This window comes from Heloderma suspectum, chromosome 3 (assembly GCF_057233095.1).
Source record: "Heloderma suspectum isolate Gila_16-S chromosome 3, 16-S_ref, whole genome shotgun sequence".
NCBI lineage: Eukaryota > Metazoa > Chordata > Lepidosauria > Squamata > Helodermatidae > Heloderma > Heloderma suspectum.
Genome location: NC_139460.1, coordinates 64,843,513 through 64,866,511, shown reverse-complemented (window position 1 = coordinate 64,866,511; position 22,999 = coordinate 64,843,513). Strand labels below are relative to the sequence as shown.

The 22,999-nt window shown below is 43.4% G+C and overlaps 1 protein-coding gene across 2 annotated transcripts in view; it reads right to left on the bottom strand.

Annotated features, from left to right (window-relative positions):
- BCL9 (BCL9 transcription coactivator) overlaps positions 1-22,493 on the bottom strand; it is a 49,745-nt gene extending 27,252 nt beyond the window's left edge. Inside the window, exons 1-2 of one of the 2 annotated variants that reach the window (XM_084843475.1) lie at positions 22,263-22,493; positions 624-702 (exon numbers count right to left, since the gene is read on the bottom strand). The gene's annotated coding sequence lies outside the window, so the exon portion shown is untranslated. Of the gene's footprint in view, positions 1-623; positions 703-22,262 lie in introns of those variants that run through there. The other variant, XM_084843476.1, reaches the window with a different exon arrangement.
- Between the last annotated feature and the right edge of the window lie 506 nt (positions 22,494-22,999).

Sequence of the window (22,999 nt, the reverse complement as noted above, 5' to 3'; positions counted from 1 at the left end):
GCCATTCGTTCCATTACTTATGAGCCACCAATGATGGGGGTGTGTATATGCCACTGGCTGTACTTCCTGAATGGTTAGTGCCCCACTTTTGTCAAACCCCTTGAAGTACAGCTGAAAGTCCTGACTTCACTCCCATCTGGGTGTGTTTCCTTTCAACTTCAATGTACAGAGGCCAACTGTCAAAACAGTTATCCTTGTTCCGATATTTCTGGTCCTGACTGTATATATCCAAGCACTTTACATTCTGACAAACCCAAGTCCTATTCCTTTCTTCTCCTCTAAAAAAATAAAAATAGGTTAAGAGTTACTTAATACACAAGTCACTGTTTGGGTCATGTTGGATAGGGCACATGTCTGATGTTATAACTAGCGTCTCTAGCCTTCTTTCTGTTCATGCTATCATCTCACATGAGACAACCCACAGAAGTTGCCTTCAGCCCAAGGTGCTAAGTTCTTTGCCTCAGGATATCAATGCTCCTTCCCAGTTGCATTATCCTTATTCTACAGCCACACATTATGATTAAACAAAGTGATTTCAGCAACTAATTATTCAATACAGCATAGGCAGAGCCTGTGTTTTTGCAAGCCATTCGCTCTCTTCCCTCCACTACTAGGGAGCTTACCAGAACTCCAGCGTCACAACATTTTGCTGATCATCCTGGCGGTGGGTTCAGAAGCCCTTTGCTCACAAATAAAGATCACCTGAAATAAGACAAAAGTTTCATTAAGGAGAATCCACAACACAATGAGTGTTTTGGCCAAAGCAAGTTCGATACAAGACTTGCACTAGTTGAGCCCTGGAAATGGAGCAGCTGGATGCATATTTGCCCTGCCATTTTAAAAGACTAGGAGGAAAGTTGTGTTACAAAAGGCCAGCTAAGGAGGCAGTTGCCCAACAAGTTGCAGCATCTCATCCAAATGACAGACTGAAAGAGGGACACAATCATCCCAATTAACCGTACAGTGGAAAGTTATGAAGGCTCAAACGTAGAGACTAGCGTACTGCCTTCAGCAGAAGTTGTTCCAACAGACATGGTACTCTCTAGTCAGATCTATTCTGCTCTTCACCTGGCACAGCATGTCACCCAAAATTCTTTCATATTCTCTTTAATGATCCACTGAAACCCAAACTCTGGGATTCTCTGTCCTAGGCCTGGAGACACAATGACCACTGCCATCTTGTGACAACCAGGAAGGAGGCCTTCTCCGTGGTGGGGCCCACCTCATGGAATGCCCTCTCCCCTGGTATTTTGGAGGTGCTGATTGTGGCATGTTTTAGGCACCAATTAAAGACCCATCTCTTTACCCAGGCCTTCCCTGATTAATTATGTTGCCCAGTTAGTTTATTAAGGTGTTCCAAGTATTTGGTTTTAATGTTTTTATAAATTTTTATACAAATGTTTTTGTATTTATTAATTTCTTTGTAAACTGCTTAGAGATATTGTTCAGATGTGGAAAACGGTATATAAATCTATTAGATAAAGTAATAAATAATAAACAGAAAACTTAATAAAATGTAAATTAAAAAAGAGATACAAGAGATGGAATCTAGAGATTGCAAATCAATGAAAGGTAAGAGAGAAATGCCAGAACTCACCCCTACCCACCCCCAAATAAAAGGTACTTTTTTACACAGAAAAAACACAGCTCCAGAGGATTGAAGCACATCCTGACAAATATGGCAACCCATTTCTATTTCACGAAAAGTGTCTCAACAGAAGATGAGAGCAGCGCTTGGCACAGCTAACAAAGGTATCTGTACCAACAAGGAATGCTGCTTTCCATCCTGATAGTAATTAGACACCTGGTTCACACGACAGCCCGTGGGATGCGGAACATGTCATACGAACCTGGACTGCTGGGTTGTTTAGGGGCTAAACAACTCTGTGGTTAACCATGATTTGTTGAGCCCCTAAACAACCCAGCAGTCTGGGTTTGGACGACATGCTCAGCACTCATGGGTTGCTGTTTAAAAGTGGAAGTGACACATGCACGGGAGGCAGTGCACCTACTCTCTCCCACTCATTTAACCCATGGGCTGTCATGTCATGTGAACCAGCCATGTACTGTGCTTTTAATCAAGGTTTTAATTTGCTACTGCTATTTATTCTTTAAATCTTACTGGGTTTTTATACAAATAATTTATGTACTGAATATTGTTCCAGGGTTGTTTTTTCCCCCAATAATTTATGTACTGAATATTGTTCCAGGGTTTGATTATGTATTTTGTGGTTCCAATTAAGTCATAACCCACTTTGTGAGAGTTTTTATCCTGAAAACCAGGCTACGAATCTACTAAACAAACAACAACAGTAAATAATCACATTATTCAAGTAGAGCAAACTGGCTCTGCATGACAAGGTGAACATCCACTCAGGACCCCAAGTAGACACACAGAATATTAGAAAAGTTGAGATCTGGAAAATGCAAGTTAGGAGCCTGCAAGAAATTGAGAGGGGGAAAATAAATTAGGAAATGACATGACTGATGAGTTTTTTGTTCACTTACCCGCGAACCTCAGCAGCCTAGTGCTATAGTATAACTGCCCTACAACACTAATTGCTGAGATTTGGGATTAGGTAAGTACAAAGATGCTCATCTAGCCCTGAACTTAAAGAGGGTAGGGAGGATATATATTTCCTCTCCCTTCCTGCACTATATGGGAGAGTTTGGGTGGAAACTTTGCATCAGAGCAAGTGCATGAATGCATCTTGTAGGGACGAGAAGGCATCCAAAGAAGTGTACAACAGAATCCTGTATCTCCCAGTATTCTAATTCTCCAGTTAAAAAAAAGAGGTGGGTGGTATCTGTACTAAGCGTCTCCTCTCGTAAACCCCAGTTCACTGCAGGAAAAAAAACTTATCAAGGCTCTATGGCACACCAAGAGAATAAATCAGCTGTTAAACTCATTGACAAACCCTAAGATCTTTCATCTCTTTTCTATCCCAGATGCTTTATTGTTTGTTTTTGGCTTGAGCACTTGTCTGTGTTTGGCACCGAATAGCCAAGTGTAGAAACTTCTCAAATATACTGTCGTATGAGAAAGATGCACGTATGCCAATAGAACAGCTTCTCTAAAACTGCACTGTTGGCATGCCTTCCCACCCCCACTTTATTGCAAATGCAAAAAGTCCACATTAAGTAATTTATAGCTCTTCAGCATCCACAGATATATACATTTCAGGCAGCTGGCCTTGTTTGGCATCTTACAAGTATGTAGTACTGAATTGCTTCTGGAACAGAGACATTTCTTCCAGAAGACATCGACACATTTCTAATAGTGACTGTCCCTTAAAACTTCCATCGAATGTGGTCTTGTTTCTGTAAGTACAAGTCATATTATCTCAATTATAGAATGCTTCAGAAAGAATAAAGACCAGGACAGAAGATAAGAGTAGTAGTGTTTTAATTTTTTTTTTTTTTTAAGTTTCAACAGATGAAAATTGTAGAAACAGGGGAAAATGCAACAGGTTTCTTTTCATCTTGGCAGCTCACTAGGTTTCAACATAAAAGATACATGCAACAGGTACCTTAAGTCTAAAGCTAGAATCTTGTCTGTTCCCACAAGATGGATATTGCAAACACTAGAAGGCAATTTTATAAAAAGAGTATGCAAGCATTCCTAGTTACAATATGTGTTACACAATATAAAGGTAGCTAATTTTCAGATTTTTAATATATCAGAAATAGATGTCAGCATGGTGAAAGAACCTCTTCCAAGAAAAACACAAGCGCTGTAGGGAGCAGACACAGCCATTTCTGACAGTGCACCCTTATGCTCCACTTGTGCCCACTTGTGTGTGTGGGGAGTGTCTTTGGGTACCTCTGTGCTAGTAGATCTTGAAGAAATGCTGGCATCGGGAATGCTATGCTGGTGTAATCCCACTGCCAACAACTCTGCCAGTGTGTGTGTGTGTGGGGGGGGGGGGTATGTTAGGGGAAAAGCAGAACATATTTGGGGTCCTAATCTCCCTCAGATCTTACGTCCTATTCCCTATGGCAGTGCCTCCAACACAGGAGACGAGGACAAGCAAGAACTGTGTGGAGGTCATGAACCCACTCATACACGAGTTCTGTTGATGGAATACCAGTCACTTCACTCCAGCCATTGGTATTGCTAGCTGCACATTCATGATCCCTTCTGTTGCAGGAACAGAGCCTGGCTTCATGGAACAGAAACAAACTACAGGCAGAGTTCTACTGCAACTTCTTACACGGGGTAGGTATTGCCTCAATGATCAGCATCATCCTTCAGCAGGTTCATCTTCTGATAGACATCAGAAGCGCTGCCAATGGGGGAGGCTGAGACACGAACACAAGTGATGCCTCTTCTTCTCCCTCACTCAGCATTTGCCTCAAGGCTACGATGTGGCTGTTGAACATTCCTCATTACTATCTCCATCCAGGGCCAGCCTTAGGGGAGGGCGAGCTGGGCAGTCGCCAAGCTAAGTTGTAAATTTTTAATATAGCGTCTGCAGCAAGCTAGGGTGGCAAAAAGCAAGTGTCTAACCTTTTTTTCAAGGTTCTACAGGTTGTTTGGGTACTAACTACAAAAATGATCTTCCTTCAATTAGCTTTAAATTATGTTTCTTTTAAAATTTCCACTTCAATGTCATTTGCACTAGGTAAAAATCAGTGGAACGCAGCTTTACTCTGAGGCAACATTACTGAGCACTCAGCACTTCAAATATTATAAACTCTATAAGCACTATATAAATAATAATAAAATAAAGCTGTAAGCTGTAAGAGGTCAACTGGATGCCTTTTTGATTTATTGCTTTCCATTTTTAAAGAGAAAAATAATGGACATTCTAAAATAAAGAATGCTTACTGAAAGACAGGAACTGCTACAAAACAAAAAATATTAAAAGTAAAACTTGTGGTAGTTCTGCTGTGTTAGTGAAATACCACTGCTCAGAATGTGGCTTTTTGAGCTTTGGCTTGTACAAACTGTATAGCGCAGCGTCTGAGAGATCAAGTCTTTGAGCAATGTCATTCTCAATGGATCTTCATACTATCTGCATCTTTCCGCGACCGGCTCTGCTGCTGTGCTTTGCATTTTCTGTTCTGAGCCCCAGACAACTTTTTACGAAGATATTTTCACAAAAACCCCAGTCAAGACACTTCTTTATATCCCACATCAGTAGGTGGTACGGTGGTATTAGTCTCACTTGTGCTACAAAACTGGTTGGCATACAAGGCAGTTGCTAGGCTTCATCATGTGGTTACTACAGCTCTATATTTTGGGGCAATGGTAATTTTCAAAGTTAAAAAAATAGCAGCAAGGGAAGAAGACTGAAGTGACAGCCTGGGAGACTGTAGTATATGGTGATACTATCCCTTGAAGACTAGTTGTACCAGTCCAACAGGGGGCCTATTTCTTGTAGGTGAGGAGGGAACGCTGGAGCTCATGGGAGGAGAGCTTGCAGCAGGAGCCATTTTGTGTGTGTGCTGGACATTAGGAATATAGGCCTACAACTCCATGAGAGTCATCTTTTGACAGCTACCCATACCACATGACAAAGACTTCATTGGGATCATAGAACTGGAGCAGGGGCGCACTGAAAGCAGAGCAGCAAATAAAAGGTAGCTCACTCTGTGCCGTTTTCATACACTGCTGGGGGAAAGTATGGGAGAAGCAGGGCCTGTTACACTGCTATGTTTTGCAATCATGCACAAGCCATACAACTGAAGACACTGAATTTTAACGTGTAATTGTAACATAATGGGACCTCTCCCCAGCCATGATGAAGTAAATATTTTACATAGTTGCGTATGAAACAGAATAGATGCTAATTTGAGTTTTAAACTGGCTGTAAACCGTATCCTTGGGAGGCTGGGAGGGAGGGGCCTGTTTATTAGCTAGGTTTGTAGCCCAACTGTAAGGGAGTCTAAACCAATCACAGTAAGGTGAAATCTTTATGTCTGGGCAGCAACAGAGATAAGATTGGTCAGGCAGGCTTATGATTTGCCCCAGGCAAAGTATGTTGCCCTGTGCCATGGAGACCACAGGCACAAACATGGTCCCAGGGCACATGGTACAACCATCCTGCTGAATCTAGATCAGTGCCTGGAGGAGAGAACACCTAGGAACCCTGTGCATGCTACCCTGACTTCCATGATAGAAGAGGTAAAATGCACATAAATCTACATAATCTAGTGAACTCCTGTACTTTTGCAAGCTCTTTGATCAACAGTTATGTAACAGGTATAGCCATATCCAGCACGGGGATGGGGCAGTGGTGAAAAAGCTATGCCTGTTTCTCTGTTATCTGTCATGCAGCTTTCAAAGACACAAGAACCCTGCTGGAATAGGAAGGTTGTCAACCCCATGTATGTATGTGCCTTGCTTTCAGAAGTCACTCCATCTCAGCTGTGCAATGAAAATTCTCACTTTTACAGCTGCTTGTAAATCCCACCTCGCTACTCCTCTCCTCTTGCTCGCTTCAGCTACCTAAAAGATGGGACGCAGAAGTGGAGCTAACCCTAGGGTTTTCCCCACTACCAGGCTCAGTGTCTTCCATCTTCTCCACCCTCTGGCCATGACTTCCTATAAGGGACAGGTGTCTCATAGCAGACAATTCCCCCTGGTTATGGCTGGTGCGAAAGCCTACACAGCTGGTAGTCAAACCAATGAGCATGGGGGTGACAGAGCTAAATGGAACAAAAGCCATACTGAGCTACGTGAGAGGCTGGCAATTACCTAAACTGCCTACTTCATCTATACTCCAAACCCTCTACGCTACTGCATATGTGGGGTGGGGACACACAGACCCTCCTACTATGGTGCTGCATCCAGAGCTCAGACCTGAGGCATCTATGATAAACCTCCACTCTTCCACTCAGGTATACCACCTTTTTATAGCCACCTTCGTTCTTGTGTACATGGTGGAGTTTGGGGGCTGAGAGGTGGGGATGACTAATGGTCCATGGTGTGCCATTCTCTCACCTGCTCCTTTGGCTGTGTGGTTAGAACTGTTCTGTGGAGTATCAAGAGTGGGTTCTAGTTCAGTCTGCTTTCCCTTTAACCAGCAATGTGGATGTTACTGCCCAAACATGCAAAAGGAGAATTTTGTCTTAATTCCACAATGCCCTCTGGCAGAACTTAAAATTTCCATCACCCATTTCAGCTGACCCCCAGCTCAGGTCTCTCTCCCAGTAAACTAACAAGGTTTGTTCCTGTAAGCGCTCAGTAGTAGCTTTTATTATTACTTGTACTTGATTCTTTGTTTCCCTCCCTTCCAAAAAGCTCCTTCTCTTCACAAGGGTATTGTTCCGCCAATGGGGTTGAAGCTGTGTTTCAGGTATTACCGTTATTCTAGGTAAGCTGTCTGGCTGTTCTTCTAGACCAAACTTTCCTCAACCTGGTGCCCTCTAGATGTTTTAGACTTCAATTCCCATCAGCTCCAGACAGCATGGCCAATGGTCAGGAATGCTGGGAGTTGTACTCCAACATAGAGGGTACCAGGTTATTCTAGACTGTGGGCAGAATCTAACAAGGCGTTTACATCTCCGCTGATTCCCTATGCCCCACCAATTCCCATCCACAAGTGGGGCCCACCGCTTGCAGAAGGAAGTTTTAGCGCTTCAGGGGCAACCAGAATTGAGCAAAACACTTGTTTCTGGAATGGGGCAGGTTGGCAAAGCTCGCATATGCTCATTTCTAGGCTTCTTCTGGGAAGCGCTATATCACTGTTCCTTACGTGGTGGGTCCTGCTCGCTCAACAGCATTGGTGGGACCTACCACTTGGGCAACAGAATCAGCGGGATGCAAGAGAATCAGCGGATGTGTAAGCACCCCATTGAATTCTGCTCTGTCAGTCTTTCCTTCCCAGAGTGTTAACCCTGTCAAAAGGGTAGTTATTTGCAGGCTCTGTGTGAGTAGTATTGAGGTTTGAATCCATCCATAGAGATCCCTGCAGAGTATCAGCTGCTGGACTCATGCAGTCTGCAACACACTAGCTGACCCTGCTAAGTGCACTGTGGTGCCCTTATGGTAGCAGGTTATGTCTTTTGTGGGCAGTAGGGCAATTTCATGGCAGTGTTTCCCCATCACTGTTTACAAATTGGTTCCTTCCATTTGATTACCATGGGGGTAGGGCTGGTTTCCTACTCCATGATTGGAGCATGCCAGCAGCATTACCATGGATGGTGGGTGAGTGCCTGTCAAGAGTTGCTACGTTCTCTTATCTGAATTACTCTCATTTTTTCCCAAATTTGCTATGCTGATGTTATACCCACATTAGCTGGTAAATGGTGTAGTGGGGCTGTTAGATTGCTCTGTGAATCACCAAACCAGTCAGCTCCAAGAAAATAAATATGAATAGTAAACAGCTTGTGACCCAGTTTATCAGGTGCTCATTACATTCTAGAGTTAGAGAGTTGCTTACTCTCAAGGAATACTTTTTTAAAAAAGGGATTGTCCAAGACTGCAGAATTGCAAGGATACAAGGTGATACTGATTCTGCATGAAAATATGTACTGCACTGAAAATATTGGTGTTCAAAGTTGTAGCCTTATTCCTTATGTGTATCCATTATGACGCAATAGTAGAAAGTTAAACCATTTCTGAAGATTTTGTTGAGAAAATCTTGTAAGGTACAGGTCTTTACAAACAGCAGCGTATAGTACCGACAAACTGATATGACACTTTATTTATTTTTATTTATTTATTGCATTTATACCCCGCCTTTTTTCCTCTTGCAAGGAACCCAAGGCGGCTTACATGATCCTCCTCTCCATTTTATCCTCACAACAACAACCCTGTGAGGTGGATTGGGCTGAGAGTCTGTGACTGTCCCAAAGTCACCCAGTTGAGCTTCCATGGCCAAGTGGGGACTAGAACCCGGATCTCCCAGATCCTAGCCCAACACGCTTGCTACTATACCACTTCTCATAGCCATGTGAAAGCCTGCAGTTCCAGAGTTTTATTTTTCCTTCCTCTCTGCACACTCCTAATCTTAAACATTACAGAGTCAGAACTATTTATCAAGAATCGTGAAACATATCAACACTACATATCCTATAAGATATATCATATTTTAGGTCTTAGCTACACTAAATGGCTTGTTTCTTAACACAGCTGATCATCGTATTTATTTTTATGCTGCTTTTCCAAATTATGCTTAAAGCAGCTCACATGTAAACAAATCAATATATCAGTACAAAAATACATATAAGAATCATAACTATATCAAACACATCTTTTATTATACCCACATTAGCAAGCTAATGCGCTGCTATTAAAATTTCCCTAAATATATTAGGACACATTTCTTTCATAAACATTTACCACAAATATCTACATTTAACTAACAACCCCTTCAGTAATTAATCCAAATCAGCAATGGCATGTTTAACATAGCTGAAAATCTTGACTTCAAGCATAACTCTGATCCCCAGAAATTAACTGTCAGGTAATTGCTATCATCTGAGTAAGCCATTTTTTGAGCCATCACTACTATGTCTTAACAGTTTCCTATGTTTGGAAAAGGACAGCAAGTTACAAACATAGTTTGAAAACATGCTCTGTTCTTCCCCATCGTAGTCAAAACACATTTTGATTTACCTTTCAACTACCCCAGAAGTCATCCTGTGGAAAACATAAAAACCTTTTAAAAACACCTATCTCAATAGAGCTTTACATATGAATGCTGCCCTAAATTTGCTATTTTTTTCAACTACTATGCAAACATCCCTTTTTCTGGAGAACAGGAACAAACACCAGGTTTGATGTAAGCAATTGCAATGATAGGGACTTGCTTAAACAACAGAGCCAAGAATGACTTGCACGGGTGCAGCTGAAGTGTGATCCAATGCCTGGAAAGTTAGAAAAGAGCTGAATGGACAAATTTGAAGGCCAATCTGAAAATAAGGGGTCAGAAAAAAAACAAAACAGTGATTTTTCTAAATCTTCTGCTGGCTACAGTAACTGAAGCCTTTTCGTAAAACTTTGGAAACCATCCCCACCCACTGGTACATTGCTCTAGTACTCTGCACACATATTTAATTAAAATTTCTAGAATTTGGATTTGTGGAGCAAAATTTCCCATTAAGTCAATAGAATATAGTTTTATTGTAGTGCAGTGGCGCCTTCTGAAAGGTCTTACTTAAAACATCATAGAGCCCATCAAAAATACTCTCCTCTGAATATTTAGTGTAAATTCAGGAAAAAGCTGGTTTTGTCTGGTAAAGGATAAACTGAAGAGATTTTCAAAACTAGATGTTAGAACACTAAGGGTGCAATCCTATGCAAGTTTAGACAAAAATAATCCTACAATTCCCAGCATGCCCCAGCCAGCATGGCTGGCTGGAGGGATGCTAGGAGTCGTAAAACTTTTTTTCTGTCTAAATATGCATATGATTGTGCCCTAATGTAAGTAAGATCAGTAGTATGAACAGGTAGATACTTTGACAACTTTAGCCATGATCTGCTTCAAACAAGCCCCCTAGAACTAGAAACTTTAAAGTTGAATTATTTTACATACTTGCGACACTAGCCAGTAGTGAATCTCAATAGTGTGAAGGTAGATAAGTAGACTGGGTTTTTTTTATGGTTCTGTGGGAGATATTGCAGCAAACACTGAAGTATAAGTGCATACAATAATAAATTGATGAGACTCAGTAAGGCCAATAAAGGGGAATGTTGCACATTCAACCACTTCTTAAGAAGGCAGGATTAAAACTATTAAGATATGAAATTAAGTAATCTAATTAAGAGTGATTTGCAGGCTCTCTTCTGAGCTTTGAACATAAGCACATTTCAGAGTTTGCAAACCGAGTGCAGTGTTTCCCCCCATTGTTATCATAGTTGTTTCCACTGGTGGAATATCCAGTCACTTGCCTCACCATAACATATATATGCTAAGGATGTGTCCAACAGCTTCCCACACTGCTGCTGAATTAGTGTTAAAGATAAACAAGGGCTACCAATTAGCAAGCTAGCTGGTGCAACAATCCTGAGGGAATCTGTGGTTTAAACCTTACCACCTGTGCCAATCCTATCAATTCCCCAGTCGACCATTTGAACTGATCAGCACAGTTCCCCATTTGATTTGTGGGATTTGGACCAGCATGTTTGACATTAAAAAAAAAAGTCCTCCAACTGCTTCCAACCCAACTTCTAGCCTGAGGGGTGTGCAATATCACACAGTGGTTATGCTTTCTATTCCTGTTCTGTTTGTACATAATTTAAAGCACCCATGGAAGAAAAATGGAAGACATATCAAACATCTCAAACCATCAACCAGTCTTCTCATGTGCATTTTAGGGCTGTCAGTAGGAATTCCCATTTACTTCCTACTCAGACGGCATATTCAATACCCAGCTAGTTTTTAGTCCGAACACCCAGATTACCACAGGGTACTTTTAACATGGATATTTAAGCATGTGATTTCTGTGATTAAGGTTCAGGTGCCCAAAACCTCACATTAACCAAGGAAATGCATACAAGATCCATACCAAAGATGAAGCCATACGGCAAAAACCTGTAACCTCAAAGCAAATATTAACTAACCTAACACCTAAAGAAAATACTGTCTTAAGAGCTACTGCTGTCATCAAATCTTGAAACCCGATTAGGAAACCTTATCAAACCACTAACAGGATGAGCTGTGTCATGACAACATTTGTATTGTTCCCTTTGTCAGAGGCTTCCAGTTTCTTCACTAAGGAAATTTAACAGCAGAATGTTACCTTTGCAGCCAATGAGTGGACCACACACACATAAATCCTAATATTTTAGTGCCATCCTATCTTCAAATGCATTTACAACTATCCTTGAGTAAAAGGCGTCTCTGTGCCCATAGACCTACAGCTCTTGTTTATGTCTGCTTAAACTATTCAGAGTAGCAAGATGAATTTGAGACAGCTTTGGGGGCAAACATCTGGCTTAAGTCACACCTTTACCATATTGGTTTTTACTGCGCCTCTCAGCAGTGCTTGATACCACTGACCGACCATACAATGGTTTGTGCTTCCCTGCCACCAGCAGAAGACATGCAGTTCTTCCTTTCTTTTCTACCCAAAGATCCCGGGGAGGCTGTGGAACTCTTGAACAGGTGTCTGAATACAGTACTGGGATAGATGAGAGTATAAATTGAAACTTAATCCAGGAAAGAGAGGCGCTGTGGGTGGGAAGTCAGCCGATCTGGACTGTGGTGAGAATTGTACACCCCTTGAAAGACGAAGTGGGCAGCTTCGGGGTGCTTCTGGACTTGTCACTGTCTGGAACTGCAGGTTGCAGCAGTGCCTAGAGGTGTTTTTTTTACAACCTCTGGCTTGTACGCCATTAGCAGCCCTACCTGGAGCAGGTGGGCCTGGGCTGGCTACCAATTCTGGGCCCACTTCAAAGTGCTGTTTTTCACCTTTAAAACCCTAAACTACTTGAGACCAAGTTATCTGAAGGACTGCCTTCACCCATATAATCCTGCCCATTCAGTAAAACCTACCTCTGGTACACTTCTTGAGTGCCCACTGTTAAGATCAGTTAGGATGGCATGCACATGAGACAGAGCATTCTAGGTGGTGGCCCTAAAACTGCAGAATTCCCTTCCAATAGACTTATGCCTTGCCCCTTCTGTATAGGCATTTAGGCAAGCCTTAAAGATGTCTCTCTTCACTGCTGCCTTTAATCACAAATACCTTGCATTTACAGATTCCGTTGCAGTGGTATCTAGTATATTTGTTGCACCATATTTCACTTCTTTTTTGTGAGGGCGTAACTCTAAAAACCTGGGGTCTCCTGCATGTAAACCACGTGCTCCCAGTTTACACATGACTTTGGAAATCTTGGGTTGATTAACCCATGATTTGCCATAGCGCATGCCTAGCACATGACATTGCTGCTTTGCATAATCAACCTCTGATCAGCCTAATCAGAGGTTGCTTCATGATGTGCGAGCCCAGACACTATGAGTTATTGGTGGGTTAAACAACCCACAGTTAACCTAAGAACTAATCACACCTTATCTGTGGGTTCTTTAACCCATTAATTAACCCTACGATTTGCCACTGTTGCGTTTGAACATTATTTGCTAATAGAAAGCATGCGTACCAACTGTAGTACACAGTTAGTACACAAGAATGAGTACTAACCAAGTATGAAGACCAAGCATGAGTACTAACTGTACAGGCACTGGCAGAATCATGTTAGATCTCACCAATTTTCTTAACATTCATTAGTGTTTCCCCAAAACAGAAGAACCTGGAAACAAAGCACAGTGATCAGGAGCAGAGTGCTTTTGCACCAGGTTAACTATTTGAGTTACTACACATGATAACATTAGCATGTCAAGGACATTTTGGGGGGAAACAGATTTGTAGAATTCAAGATCTGAAATGCTACAAGAAGGAAAGCTTACCATGATCAGAATAGTATACAAATTACAGCATCAGTTCTTTGGACAGTTTGGCTGACAAACACCTCCAGGATTCAGTAGTCTAGGAAAGAAAGATGTAGGAATGTAGCCTTTCTACTGAACCCAGAACTGTATGAAGTAGACACAAAGTTCCTTCTCAAAGTAGATTAATTTAAGTGCAATATTCTGCTCACATTACTGCAATCAGGAATCCAAAATCTTTACTGGAAATAACTTGGAAAGATTAAGTCAAGTAGGTCCGGTTAGCTTTATTGTACGTAGGAAGGAATATGGATTTTTTTGGTAATGACTTTAAATAGTTAAGAGAAGCAAGCATTTTCAAGTTCTCGGCACCAGCATGATGTTTCAGCAGCCCAGCAAAAAAAAAGTGCCCATTTATTTTTCCAGCCATAGAATTTAAGGGACATTATTTGTAAAACCAAAAGGCATTAAACAGTCAGAGATCATCCCTGCAGCTCTGCTTGGCTTCAGAACTGAACAGAACACTATCAGAAGCCCAGCACAACTTCTGGGACAATCCCACTCCCCTCAGAGAGTTAGTATGGTATAGTGGTTAGTATCAGGCTACGACTGGGGAGGCCCAGGATCAAATCCCCATTCAGCCATGAAAGTCACTGGATGACATTGGGGTAGTAACTTTTTCTCAAGCTAGCCACCTTTTTGCAAAGGATAAAGGTGAGGGGAAAGAATTCATTCACTATGCCCTTCAGGCTCCTTGGAAAAACAGTAAGTAAGTAAGAAATATTCTAGAGTGGAGGGCTGGGGCTTGTTTTGGCATTAAGAGCACTTCACACCCCAGTGGCAAAGAAACAAACCCAAACCTTCCTCTCTGGTGCTGGATAATTATCCCCATAGCTGCACTGTGCTTCCATACTGCTCCATGCATCTTCGAAGTCCAGCACAATTGCAGAGATGAACCCTGTCTTCCCTGCAGGTCCAAAGGTAGGAGGCAGGCTGGGACTTGCCACACCCTCCAGAGGGTGATGGAACATTCCCCATGAGCAACAGGAATATGGTCCCTTGCATACACAATATACCAGAGTTCTCAAGGCAGTTTACATAAACCTCAGCAATTAAGACCTTACCCCCCGCCAAAAAAAACTAAGCACAAGTAACAGTAGAAAGATTTTTTTAAAAAAATCCAGCTCCCAGACATTCAATGGAATAAGAATATTTTCATAAGAGGAGACAAGTCCCCAGAGGGAGTGATCCTGGGGGTGTCACAGAAGCCCTGCTACTAGCCAGGCATCCACAAAGGATGGAGCATGGCCTCATGGGCACATTTAAAAACTCAGAGGGAATCATATGGGACTATCATAACTTGGACCTTTACAACTGAGGGTTTTAAAAGTTAGAACCAGCACCAAGAATTGAGCTTGAAAACATTAACAAATGAAGTCATTTTAAAGTTGTTGAAATTTTTGTGGTAGGCTTACTCCCACCAATAATTGGGCACCATCTGTGTTGGAAGTTATGGACCATCTTCAAGATCAGGACCCCATGAACTGCATTACTGTAATCAGGATGTTACCATGACACAGATGGCAGTAGCCAAGTCTACATTTTCCAGCAGTACATGTAGCTGGTGGAACAACTGAAGCTCATAAAATGCACTCCAGGCTACAGTTGCCACTTGAGCATCTATGAACAATGTTGAGTCCAGAAGTATCCTCAGACTAAGAACCTGCCCCTTCAAGTAGAACCCATCCAGGACAGACATGCCCCCAGGTAGGTAATCCTCTGATTCCTTTATCGTTAGCTCTGTAAGCCTGTATTTTAAAAAGTCATTCACTCTCATCCAGACATTCATTGCTCTCAAATTCAAGAAAGCCACTGTCACACCAGAATCTGATGAAGAAGAGAGAGTTGGGGGTCATCTGCACAGTGATAGCACCCACTTTATAACTCAAAATAACCTCACCCAAGGGCTTTAAGTTGATGTTCAAGACCAGGAAGTAAACTTTGAGGAACCATCTGAACCTTGAGGAACCATCTACAACAATTATCACAGGGTAGAACAATTATCACGGGGTAGAACAACAGTCTCCAAGTATCTGCCCTGGAGAAAGGAATAGAATCCCCACAAAGTGATTCCCCACCCCACACTCCTAGCTTGGAGAGGCAGTCCAGAAGGAAACCATGGTCAAGAAACTGCTGAGAGGACCAGAAGAATCCACAGGGTCATGTTCCCCTCTCTCTACTGGTATAGACTGCCCATCAGGACAACCAAGGTGGGTTTTTTGTCCCAAACATGGTTGAAAACCAGAATGCATATTGATATTGCTCTAGATCAGAGGTGGGCAACTTGTGGCCTTCCAGATGTTTTGGCCTTCAACTCTCCTCTGCCCTAGCCAGCACAGCCAATGGTGAGGGATGATGGCGGCTGTGGGCCTCCAAATCTTTTGGCTTACAATTGCCCACCTAATTTTTCATTCTAGAATGTTTGGAGGTGCCCAGCCGGTACTTCAACTGAAGTGCTTTAGCCAAAAAGGCAAGTTGGAGATTGCCCCATTGTTGTTAAAAAATCTGCAAGGTCTAAAGACTAACAAAAACACACAACAGGGACCTCACCATCATCTCCTTCAAGACAGCAGAAAGGTCCTGCTTCCTTCAGGAGGCATTAAGTCCCCTTTGGCTAGATTTTACCATCCAAGGGGGTAAGAATTGAGCACGCACATCATGGCTCAGACCTCTCCAAGCACCTTATCAGTATCCTCTGGAAAGAGCAACATTCAAGTTCACTCAAGCAACCATAATGCACACAGGCCAATGGACATCAAATACAGATCCTGAAAGCTGTGTTTGGTCAGATATGTCCCACATTTTTCACCATTATCCCAATTGCTTCATGAGAGCTAGCTCATAGCTAGTCAGTGGGAAATGGCATCAAAGTCCAATTGTATCAAGCACCCTGGTCAATTTCTTTTTCCACGAATTGACTAACAGGAAGTCAGCTGGCGATACTCCAAGGGCAGACTGAAAACCTATAGAAGTTATGGCCAGACAATTTCAACTGCCGCCCCCCACCTCTGCTGAGGCTACAGACTCCTACAATTTTGATCCTGACAAAAATGGTTACTAAAGGCTCTCTCCCAAACCACAAACCACCCTCTTCTCAACCAGTGTCAAATCAGGAGTATGGCCCATTACTCAGAAAATTAGCCTAAGGGCACATCATGAAACCATCTTTCTGGTCTGGTGACTGCCTGGAAACCTCATGTATGCTGCCTTGAGTTCCATCATGGGAGAAAGGTGGGTTAGAAATGATTTTTTTTTTTAAAAAAAAATCTCTATGTCATCCTTAAGGGCAACAACACAAATATACAACTCAATATCAAGACAACAAAAGCAGTAATCAGACCAATCAATAGGATTAAAACCTGCTTATATCACATGCTGGAATGCCTGCGCCATGGGGCCACAATTTTTGGTTGGCCTTGCCAGCCAAGCCAAAAAGAAAGTGTTCGCTATGTTCCCTCCCTCCCCACCCCCAGTTGACTGGAGATAACTGCCTCTGCAACAGCAAATACATCTGTACCAGCCCTTCCTGCAAATAAGGTTGGTGAGAGTATTCCAGCTCCAGTTGCTGCTCAGCAGAGGTGCTCGGAGCCCCAAGCAGCAGCTAAAGGAGCCTCCCCTACTGGTGTCTCTTTCTTACAGAAGAGAATGGTGGGACAAGTGCAGGTTTCAGCCAATATTCAAGCCCCAACACCAGGCAGCAGCTGAAAGCCTTGTTCCTCATCACACTCTCTAGAGGGTTATGGTGGGCATGACAAGTGTATCTGTTGAAGCCTGGCCTGAGCAAATAAAAGTCTTTGCCTGACTCTAGAATGCAATACACTGGGACCATAGCTGTCAGGGAAGCCATGAAGTCCCAAGTCACACCTGGCAAGGATTCAGCATGGAAGCTGAAGTCCAAGAGTAGCAGCCTTGGGATTTCCAACACTACACTCGAGACCATCTCTGTAAGCTCAGCCAAGGAATGTGTCAGGCAGTAGTAGATGACAATGGTTTATCAACACTACCCCTAATCTGTCTGTAGAAGTCAATATCAGTAACACAGACAGAATAAAAGTAGTTTCTCCAGACAGGTCAACTGGTAAGCAAGACAATGTGGTTCATGGTAACGCTTCATCCTCACCCTTCCACCCTGTGCCAACACAGTGCAAAGTACCCAGCAACTCCAACCAAGTTGGTGATACAAGGAAGGTTGACCTTTTCATCAAGTCCTGGGCTTTAGATATTTTATTGAAAACTGAGTGACATTAATTAGTCATAGCTGAAGGAAACAGAAGTATGGGAAACTAGGACCATGTTCCTAGGACAGAAGGGGGGGGAGAGATGACTGAAGGAGAGGCACTAACTGCCTCACCCTTCTTCCCCTGTCTTGTGCATGACATCTTCTCCCCCCAACACAGGTGATTGTGACCCCCAGATCAATCCATGTTTGTTGTTCTGCAAAACCAAAATGAAAGATCTCCTTTGCTTCTCTTTGGGAAGAGAATGAAACCTTTGCGCCCGAATTAAACAACATTCCCCCACAGCCATCCTCTGAAAGGAATAAGACTCATATAGCCAATATGCAACCCCTCAAGTAAATGAAAGGGAAAAACTGGCCTCTCTCACTGACCATCCCTCTAAAAGAGATTAGAAATTCCTCTTTCTTCCATGCATGTTCATTTGGAAATCCTGACCCTCACTTGCACAGTATCTGTGTCGAAGTCACAAGTAGACCCCTCTAAGCATTGCCACCACCAGCAAATATCAGCTACCACCCAGAAATATCCTCCACAGATCAGTCCAAGCAGCAAGCCAGTTCTCTTCTAGGATATGGGTAAGGTTGGTGCACTGACTGACCGACCGACCACCTATTATTTGACCACAGTCAAATATTGTCAATATTCCATGAAGCCATGAGACCTGCTGCCTATTTAGCGTAGCCACCTTACTAATTTTTGTTTTTTAAAAATATTTTCTTTTGTTGCTTGGTTTCATTTCCGTTCTTATTTTTTCTGTTTCACCAACTATAGGCCTACTGTTCCAGAAAAGGCAAAAGGAAGAACTGTTTGGTTAATAGTGTCCCTTTATTTTCACAGGCATGGCTAGTTGGGGCACAGGACAGGGCCTTTTCAGTAGTGGTGCCAAGGCTGTGGAATGCTCTTCCTTGGGAAGCTCAGTTGGCTTCCACTTTTAGGTGAATGATCAAGACATTCCTAATTTACCTGGCTTTAGGATTTTTTAAAAGTTTGCACCCAGCTGCTACTGAGGGCAGTATCCTCTGCTGCCCACATGCCAGTGGGATCCACCGCTAACGAAACAGAGTTAGTGGTCATTAATGAGCGGAAATGCTCATTTCCCTTGTGTGAGCTCCGCTGACCTCACCTGATCTGGAAATGAGAATTTTCAGCTCCCCATTGCACAAGTGGTGGATCCCACTGGTGCAACCCAATCAGTGGGAGCACAGTGGCCCCACTGCATACTGCCTAAATCGTTTAGTGTTGCTCTGGTTTGAACTCTCAATTCTTTATTTTATTGCAATATTATCTTATATATATTTTAAGCCATCTGGCAGGCTCTTATAAACAAACAAGATATAAATCTTCGAAACAAATCAAACATGACAACCACAATCCTGTTCTCAAGCTTGGACTGAAGAGGGGGTAGGTGATTGTCCCAGCAGCTGCATAGCACTTCAGAGGTGCTCCCCACAAATCCTCAGGCCTCCTTTCCCAGCTCTGAACTGGGGATTGCAACTATGTGCTAGGTTTGAGGCAGATAAGACCCCACACTTGAGGCAGCAGCAGAGAATTGGTGACCACAACTGACTGGTTGGCTACCAAGGCAAGACAAAATTTGTGGACCTGTGCCAGTAAGTCAACTAATTTGTTTTTGTAATTAGCATTAAGTCTCAATTGTATTGATGATTAAATTGTTGTATTAAAGTAACTTTTTAAAATAATCAATTTGACTACTTTTCACCATTTTTTTTTTAAATGGTCAGAGGCCCACTGTAATCATGGATGAACCCTACAATGCTGGTGACAAAGAACAAGCAATGGCTGCAGGCTACCTACCAACGATGACACCATTCCTGAACTCCACAGCAAACTCCTCCATGGAAGTGAAATGGCAAACATGCTAATGTCAAGTGCAGTAGCAAAAAACAATCATACCCCCTCCATTCTAACACACGTAGTCAGCTAAGAAAGCAATATAAACAGCACTAATGTGGCTGCTCCCCCCTTATCACCACCTATTGCCCATGAGCCATTTTATTTCACTCAGATACGGTCCCTGGTAGTCACTTCTATTTGGCTTACAATCATGGGTTATGTTCACAAAAATCACAAGCTGCTTTATTTACGAGTACTAGTATTAGTTTTAAAAAACTTAACTAAGACAAGTAAAGGCAGCACACATTCACTGTGTTTCAACACACATGATTTGTGAGCTTTTGTTTATAATGATGCAGAGTAAATGCAACATATCTGACTGTAATCTGACACCTAAGTTATTTGCCAAAATACATTGATTACATTTCACTAAAATGTGAAAGTTAAAATGCAACCCTTCTGCTGGATTTTTTTTACAGCATATACTGGCCCTAGTTTAAACTAAGCAAGATGAAATAGGCACACAAGGAAAAGCATGGCCATGTGGATGGTGCTGGATTTAGCTTATATTTGAAATCCATCACCCACCACATTTACCTGGCACCTTTGAGCAAAATTCATTTACTAACTAATTTCATATTCTAACTGACTGAATTTCATACATTTGCAAATAGAATGGAAGAATCACATTAATCAGACCATATATGCCATTTTAAAGTGGCTATTTTCACATTTTGTTGAAACACTAAACAGAGACAATAGTGTTCAGAATGCTGGCATCACTTGTGAAAGTGCTCTCAATTTCCCTTAGACAGAAAACACTGAGGAGCTATCTCCTGGAACTGTTACAAGGATTACAAACAATTGTGCACACTTATAGTGCTCTATGAATTTAAAAATAAAGCCAAATGGAAGCAAATTATATTGTGGATGATACAATGTGCCCACGCTACTATCCTCCAATGTATTTCTAAAAGCTACTTTTATACATTTTCTAGCTCACTACCATTTTATATGTTAAGGTAAGTCGAGATTTCAGTGTTGACTAAACAAGACATTTTTCCTCATCTATTAACTCAGTGCAAATTAATGCACTGCATTTTAGTCAGCTTTCTCTGATATTTACAAGGGTCTTTAATTTGATAGGAAAAAATGGAATGCAGTGAAGTGAATTGAACTGAACAGAAGACGACCTGCCAATCCCAGATCAAGATAGAGTATCACACACCAAAGCATTTAGCATTTCAAGGAAATCAAAATCCCCTTTATATACTGCCCCTTCCATCTTACATCACCCCTTCGCCATTTACATTTGAGTGATCTGAAAAACCAGACTGAAGAAAAGCAAGGTGAAAAAGGTTGCACTGCATGCGTGTGACCTCTCCTACCTAATTCAGCTTTGAAACTTATTAACTCCACAAAGCAGTGGCTGCTTGTAGGTCAAAACCCTGGAGAAAGCTTGACTTCTCCCTTAACAAAAAGAGTTTTTGAACGTACAATTAGTCCATTACCTTAAGACCAATGCAGTTATCTCTATACTACTTACTATACAATTTAAGTGCAAAACTCCAAGATCAGCAGAAACTCCACTGATTTACCCCTTCTACCTACTATTCACCAATGCTGTTAGCAGTTAGGCAAACATGGACCAACCTATATTTGCAGCGCTGAATAAAAGACTTGACAGTCTTTTATTCAGCGCTGCAAATAGAGGTTGGTCCATGTTTTGGTCCATGCCCCTGATTTGTTCAGAGCTTCACCTCCCTTTAATTACCAGTGCTGATATTCATTACATATGCGGCTTCTCCAACCCCATCACTCTGACCTGCACGGAGGGAGCACTATGGTCTAGCCATGTACTCAAGGTCCTTAAATGTATATCCAATGCAGAATGTCTACACACTGCTTCCTTAACAGCACCATGGAGCATCACCTATTAGTTCCCACACACACACTCTCATTCCTGTTGTTGTCACCCACTGGGTTCAGAAACCATATTCTTTCACCCCTGTACTTTTACTCTTCCAATCTGTCCTGAGGCCCAGCTGCCTACAAACTGACACATACATCACAACATCCCCCTCCCCTAGAGCATTAAGAAGCTCCTCACCCCCAAAAGCATCTGCAAGAGGATCCTCATCCCCTTTCAGAGTCTACCCACAATAACAAATCACACTATTTAATAATAGGATGGGAGAGAAGGAGCAGAAATGCTCCTCACCCCCAATTCTTAGGCACACTCCGAGGTGTACTTCGTTTCTTTCAGCCCTTTCTCTCGAATAAGCCTTCGCCCCTTTGTATCCCCCCTCCCAATATTGGCATCTTTTACTCACCCAGTCTCCCATCCCCAATTCCACCCAAACACACACACAAGCTACTCAATGTACACAGATCCCCCCCCTTTCCCAGGCTCAACGCCCCCCCCCCGCCCGTTTGTTCTTCCCCACATGCAACGGACACGCCTCCTCCCTCCAGCCGCCTCTCAGCTTTCCTTCCTCCACCCCCCGCCCCCCACCGCACGCTCCGGGCGACTAATCGGAGCTGCCCCCACCCCAGCCTCGCTTTGCCAAACACCGACCCCTCCCGCCCCACGGAGCCTGCCCGCCCGCCCGCCTCCATCCCCCCACGCACTCCCCGCGCCCGCCCGCACCAGGTTTTTTGACCAGCCCCAAACTCTGAAACTTTCCCCCGAACAGGCAGGCAGTTACCCAGCGGCCCCCTCTGCCTTTGCCACCGCGCTGCCTCCCTCCTCACAGCCCGCCCTCCTCACCTCCCCGTGGCCCGCAGCTTCCACGGGTGCGGGCACCATGCGGAGCCTCCTCTCTGCCCCTCCTCACGCTCGCCGCTCTCTCGAGCAAGGGCGGGGGGGCTGGCCCGGCCGGGGGCAGCTCTCAGCCCCGGGCAGGAGGGGGCGGCGCAGCGTCTCCCCGCGGCGACCGTGAATTCGCTCCCTTCCCGCAAACACACACAGGCTCCATTGTCCGCCAACCAGCCTCCCTCCTCCTCCTCTCCCACATGGTGCCGCCCATCGCCCCTCTACCTCTTTCTCCCCCCACTTTAACGAATGAAGCCGCCTATCGTGCACTCCCCCGCCCCACCCCATCAATGGAACGTCCCCTACTCACTCACGAGCTGACTTTGACTCCTCAAGCCATCGGGCCGCCTCTCCTCGCAGCAACGGGAATGGTATTGTCCCAAAGGAGAAAGGCGGAGTGGAGGGGAAGATCTGCCTCCCTTTCCTCTCTCTCTAATGGTATCAACTGGTTCCTTAAAGAGACAGGCCTGAATACATGGGCCCTTCCTCCCCTGTAAGCAGTACCGCCCTTACCTCCCTCCATTCATCCCGGCACCGCCTCCTCAATTAGCATAGACCAACCCCATACCTCAAGGTAGTTTTCTTTCCACCGCCTCTTCCTTTTAAAGATGCAGCCACCCAATTGCACTTCTTAAAGCGACAGACATCCCTTTTTATCCCACCCAGCCACCCCCAGCCTATCTCCTATCAGG